General features: G+C 48.5%; 1 long non-coding RNA gene across 1 annotated transcript; it reads right to left on the bottom strand.

The window, feature by feature from the left end:
- Positions 1 to 4,283: 4,283 nt before the first annotated feature.
- On the bottom strand, positions 4,284 to 6,263 carry LOC117084405. Its single transcript, XR_004437438.1, has 2 exons — positions 6,006 to 6,263; positions 4,284 to 4,941 (listed from the first exon to the last, which is right to left on the bottom strand). It is a non-coding gene; the product is annotated as an uncharacterized LOC117084405 (long non-coding RNA).
- Positions 6,264 to 6,811: the final 548 nt, after the last annotated feature.

Raw genomic sequence — 6,811 nt, forward strand, 5'->3', positions numbered from 1 at the left:
TTGTTAACTAGGAATCAAATATACCAATCAAAGAGATTTTCCTCAAAATGATTTCCCAATTCATCCATCCATCAAGCCTGTGCCATTATGAGCTGTGTGAGTCCTCCAAGTCCTGCAAAAATGAAAATGAACAAAACCAAACCCCTGTTCCCATGTTGATCACAGCCTCCCTGGGCAAATATAGCAAAGCCCTAGATAGAACTATGAAAAGAGGCTGCGAGCGTCCAAAGAGGAGAGTGCCCGCCCCTATGCACACTGAGGAGAAGCTGGGGAAGTGGGAGCTCCAGCAGGCCTCAGGGAAGAGGGGGTGTGCAGCTGGACCCCGCCAGGTGAGTAGGAAGAAGTTTGTCAGAAAGAGGAGGTAGAAGCTTCGCCCAGAACAGGAAGCAGCATGTGCAAAGAGACAGAGTCTTTGAGTCCACATTCAGCAAATGCTGAGGTTGGTGGCCCTAAATGGCACTGAAAATCAATCCACATTCTTCTAATACTGATGTGGATTTTATTTAAAATAGAAACACTTCCACCAAATTAGTTATGAATCTCAGAAGACATTATCTTGTTGCTAAAATAAATGTTTTTATCTTATTTCTTCCAAAATGATTTGATGGTTATTTTTCTGAAGCGTATTTCTGATTTCTCTTGAAAACAAGTGCCTTCAGAAAGTCCATTTCAGCCAAGGAGGAACAACTCAAAAGTAGCCCAGGATCACAACTATTTAGCCCATCCAAGGATCAAATTCTTCATATTCTCTCAACTACCCCCAGCACATGGAGTGATTTCAGCTCTTCAAAGCTAGCAAAGAGATAAGTTCATTGAAACTGAAGATGAACAGGCACAGAACTCATTATATCTGGTTTCATTTGTTCCTGCAGTTATTCTCTGAGGACAGTGGACGGTGAATGCAGCCAGAGGTCTCTTTTAGAAGAGCCCAAATGGAGGAGGAAATTTTGTTCATAACTTCACTGGGAGAATGTTTGGAAAATGCAGTGGCCTGAGGCCGGAAAATGCCAGTTTGTATCTCCAGTGCAGACAGGCAGGGAGGAGGTGCAAGGGATTTAGGAAGATAAAGACTTGGACCCAGAGAAAAAGAAAAACACACACATCCACATGCACACACACTCCTGGTGGAAAATTAGACTTCACTTCCACCTCTTGAGGTGGGAATTGTAATCTTACCTAAATTGCAGAGACGAAGCTACAGTCGTATTACACAAAGCTGTCTCTATCAGTGAAGGGTGGTCTCTTGGGAATGAACTATTTTAACAGCCATTGCATGTCCAGAATTCATGACGTGAGCAGAGTTTTCCTGAAAGAGGCAGCTTGGCCTGTTGGGATCAGAACTGTTGCTTATTTGATTGTTTTCCTTTTGGTCTCAGACCCTGGAGTCTCAGTCAGCTGGAGACTGAAAACTGCAGCCTGCAGGGAGAGATGGGGCAGGGGTGACCCTGAGGGCCTCTGAGTCCTGGCTCCAGGTGTCCCATTGGTCAGCCCTTCCTGTGCTTGCCTATGCAAGCCAATCCATTCTCTGTGATTGCTTGAAATGTATAGAAAAGAAAGAGAATAAGGCTTTGTCGTCATGATGAGCTGGAATAAAACATTTCTCACTTCTAGACCTCGGGTTTCTCACTTGTGGGAGTGAGAGACTAAGCAAACCCTCAGGTGCTTAAAATGTTCTGATTTAATTGATCTGGGAAAGGGATCTTTTCCACCATTTTGGTTTAGGAATATTTTATGGGGCCCAGGGTGCAGAGGTTCCTTGAGGTCCTCAGTGAAGGACCACAGTGACTTCGTGGTTGGGGTGGCAGTTAACCTGAGCAGCGAAGACTGCTGGGTAGAGACTGTGGGCTGCTTTTCAGAACCAAAGGCTTCCCCTATTTGAAACTTGTATTATGGAGGCATGTTACAGAGGAAAGAGCACAAGACTTAGAATAATTGTCCTAGATTTGAGTCTAGCCACTAAACTAACTCTCTGCGATTGTGGCCAGGGCACACCTGAATTTGGGGGCTCAGTTTACTTGTGGGTGAAGTGAATAGGGGAGACAGACTCCCAGGAGGCTCCACGGTCCATGCTCCCTGGTGTTTCTACCCTTGTGGGATCCCTTCCCTCTAGTGTGGGCAGCACCTGTGACTTGTTTCTAACCAACAGAATATGGCAATGGTGGCAAAGTCCGTGTCATTATCTTAATATATTCCAGCAGACTTGAATGCCCATCTTACCAGCTGACTATTGCTGTCAACTGTCTCCCTTGCTGGTTTCGATGGAGTAAGCTGCCATAGAAAGAGGTCCTGGAGAGGAACTGAGGGTGGCCTCTGACTGAGGGCCCACAAGGAGCTGAGGCCCTCAGGCCAACAACCCTCAAGGAACTGAATTCTGTCAACAACCACATGAGTTTGGAAGCAGAGCCTTCCCCAGTCAAGCTGCAGATGAGACCCCCAGCCCTGACTGACTCCTGGATACAGCATTGTAAGAGAACCTAAAACAGAGGAATCAGTTAAACTGTGCCTGAACTCCCGACCCACAGGAACTGGGAAATAATAAATGGACTGTTTAAAAGTACTAAGTGTGTGGTAATTTGTTATGCAGCAATAGATAAGTGACCCAACAAAACAGTTAGAACCTTCTGTACTTGACATCCTGTAAGCATGACAATACTCTTCTTATGATACCAGCATTACACATGTAACAAAACCCACTCCATTATGACATACACAAACACATTGTAAACTGTTACTGTGCTGGGTTGAGAATTATTCATCTTTCTAGAACTCCTAGGGTACTTGTTCTGTATTTAAATTCTCATTTAATCAGGACTCATTTCCAGGCTTCTTCCTGCTGATCGTAAACACCACATTCACACACACAGCTCCACGTTCACACACACAGGTCCACATTCACACACACAGAGCCACACTCACACGAACAGGTCCACATTCACACACACAGATCCACACTCACACACAGGTCCACACTCACACACACAGGTCACACTCACACACAGGTCCACGTTCACACACACAGGTCCACATTCACACACACAGATCCACACTCACACACACAGGTCCACACTCACACACACAGGTCCACTCTCACACACACAGGTCCACGCTCACACACACAGATCCACACATACACAGAGGTCCACTCTCACACACACAGATCCACACTCACATGCACAGGCCCACACACACACAGAGGTCCACGTTCACACACACAGAGCCACATTCACACACACAGGTCCATGTTCACACACACAGTCCACACTCACACACAGTCCACACTCACAGACACTGGCCCACGCTCAGACACAGGTCCACTCTCACACACACACAGATCCCCACTCACACACACACAGATCCACACTCACACACACAGGTCCACGTTCACACACACACAGATCCACACTCACACACACACACAGATCCACACTCACACACACAGGTCCACGTTCACACACACACAGATCCACACTCACACACACACAGATCCACACTCACACACACACAGAGCCACACTCACACGAACAGGTCCACATTCACACACACAGATCCACACTCACACACACACACAGGTCCACACTCACACACAGGTCCACACTCACAACAGATCCACACTCACACACACACAGATCCACACTCACACACACAGGTCCACGTTCACACACACACAGATCCACACTCACACACACACAGATCCACACTGACACACACACAGATCCACACTCACACACACAGGTCCACTCTCACACACACAGATCCACACACACACAGATCCACACTCACACACAGGTCCACGTTCACACACAGGTCCACACTCACACACACACAGATCCACACTCACACACACAGGTCCACACTCTCACACACAGGTCCATGTTCACACACACAAATCCACAGTCACACACACAGGTCCACACTCACACACATGGATCCACACTCACACAGATCTACACTCACACACACACAGAGCCACACTCACACGAACAGGTCCACATTCACACACACAGATCCACACTCACACACACACACAGGTCCACACTCACACACAGGTCCACACTCACACACACACAGATCCACACTCACACACACAGGTCCACACTCTCACACACAGGTCCATGTTCACACACACAAATCCACAGTCACACACACAGGTCCACACTCACACACATGGATCCACACTCACACAGATCCACACTCACACACACATGTCCACACTCACACACACAGGTCCACGTTCACACACACACATAGGTCCACACTCACAGGTTGTCGTTCACACACACAGGTCCTGCATCTCGCTGAATTTAATTAAGGATCAACCTGAAATGAAATGGCTCCAGCAGGGAAGCGGAGGCCTCTGAGACATTCTGTGGACAGGAGGCAAGAGGCTTTGGTGTTATTTGGTACTGTTGGTCCTGATAGTCAGGATCAAGCAGAAGAACATGAATGAATGAAGCCTGAGGAAAAATTAGTCTAGCAAGGGGAGCCCCATTTCTGTGCTGAAACATATGGCCACCTATAACCAGCAAAGATATTGGACTTCTTTTTACATACAGAGGTGCCCAGACCAAGTGTAAGGGCCTCAGTGAGCTGCATGTGAACATTTTGTTGTTTTCCAAGTCTGCTTTTCTGGGATCCTGACATGTAAATCATGTCAAATAAAATCAACATGGTGAACTGTCTCATTTTAGACATGAAAGGAAAGGACCTAAAGTCTGGCTAGTGTCTGAGGTGGTGGCTGTCGAAAGTTCCAGAGAGGTGCCAAGGAAATCTGGTTCAGCCGCATGGCCATGAGGAAGAGTAAGTCCATGCTTCTGCCCACAGGGGCCTTCCAGGCTACTGGTGAGCTGTCACTTCCCGTTACAGGAGAGTTTGATGGGTGCTGGTGCAGCGGCCCACTTAGGAGCCAGAGGAGGTGAAGACACCCAGGAGATGAGAGCAGGGCTGGGGAGTGAGGAGCGCAGCGCTTAGTGCTTTGGAATGATGAATTACCGCCCTTAGAGACCTGGCAGGTAGTGGCATTTCCCCCGGGGGATCCCGTCCCCCCAACACCTGCTTTGTCGTTAAAGGACCATCCACCTCTGCAGAAGAAGAACTTAAAGGACAGGCATGTAAGACGTATTAAATGACAAATGTCACCTGATAAACAAAGGCAAGGGGGCACACTCGGTGCATTGAGCCGGGGGGATGTGGGTAAACTTCACAGACAGGGGCATCCCTGGTGACCAGCAAGAGGCGGAACTGGGCAAGGGTTCACTGGCATTTCTTGAGGAAGTGATTTCAGCTCTGAAAGCCCAGCAGGAGGCCCCTGGAGTCCCAGGTTTGCACAGGGGCCAAGTGTCGGGCGGTCTCCTGGCCTCGGTCCCTGAGCAGCGAGGGCAGCAGCGAGGGCGGCCGCGGGGGCGGCGCTGGAGCCGACGGCCGGGCCGGGAAAGCGGGAGACTCTGCCCCACGCCGCCCACAGCGGCCGCCCCGGCCCCGGGCGCAGACGAGCGGCGGCGCGGAGCCCCCTGGCCCGGGCCTGCCTTTGTGGCGCGGCGAGCGCGGCCGCCTTTGTCCCCCGGCCCGCACGCCCCGCCGCGCGCCGCCTTCTGCAAGGGTCACCCCCGCCGCGGCGCTACCTGGCCCTTTGTCACCAGCTGCCAAAGAACTCAGAAAATCAAATTTATTTCCCGATTACAGCCGGGGAGCCCCTTTGTGCAGAGGGGTCTCTTTAACTGTTGAAATTCCAGCAGACATTGTGCAGCCCTTTATGGCGCAAAATAAAAGCCGCCCCGCTTCCTGCCCCGGCCCCCGCCGCCCCTCCCGGCACCCCTGCCTTCCAAGCCCCTGTGGGAACCTGGGAGGGACGCTCTTCTCTCAATAAAAACGCTCACGAGCCCGAAGACACTGGGGCTCGAGTGTCTTGCCAGCTAAAGGGGAGAAATCAATGGGCATCTTGAGTTCGCGAGGGTGTATTTCCCTTTTTTTCTGGGAATGAATAGATGAATGGTAACTCCGTTTCTTACCAGCCCAGCACGGTCCGAAACTCGCCTGGACAAGTCCAGTTTCATTCTTTGCAGCACGACTAGCTCCTGTCCACTGCAGAAGACCCGGGCTGATCTGAAAGCGCCTCTCCTGTTCTGGACTCTCAGGTGTTAAGTAGGCCTTCCGCACCTGCAGATGAAAAACACACGTTGCTATTATTTTCCTCGATTACGTTGACATTGCCTGAAAATGAATACAAAACATTGCCTTGCAAAGGTTTTTTTTACCTTTTCTTTCTTTCTTTCTTTCTTTGTGATTGTGCTGGGAAATAAATGTATGCTTTTTATATTTTTGAGAAAAATCTAGAGTGGCCACATGTTCGCAGCACGCATTCCCACGCTTCTTGTCCACTCATAAAGTAATGAATAAGAGAGACGAATATGCACAAATCTACTAACCCATCAACATCAGCCCAATAATAAATGCTCCCATGAAAACAGTTACAAAGGCCATCATAGTTTGTACTCTCATTATAAAATATTTAGCAGTATAACTTGAATTATATAGTCATGGAAGGAAGAAACCTGTATTCGAAGAATTAGGTCGATTAATTATAAGTCATACATGTTATAAGGCTTTTGCAAGCTCTTAAGAATAATAATACATAATACATAGATATTTAGCACTTAGGATTTCTTTTCACTGTCTCTTTTTTTTTTTAATCGTGAGAATTTAAAGATGCCACTCAGTTATTCTGTGACTAAAGGAAGTGATTATAAATCAATGCCACATTTGCTGACAGACGGCATTCCTCTCTTTATACACATCTGTGTGTCTCCTCACACAC

This window comes from Trachypithecus francoisi, unplaced genomic scaffold, assembly GCF_009764315.1.
Source record: "Trachypithecus francoisi isolate TF-2019V2 unplaced genomic scaffold, Tfra_2.0 Lachesis_group0, whole genome shotgun sequence".
In the NCBI taxonomy this organism is placed as follows: domain Eukaryota; kingdom Metazoa; phylum Chordata; class Mammalia; order Primates; family Cercopithecidae; genus Trachypithecus; species Trachypithecus francoisi.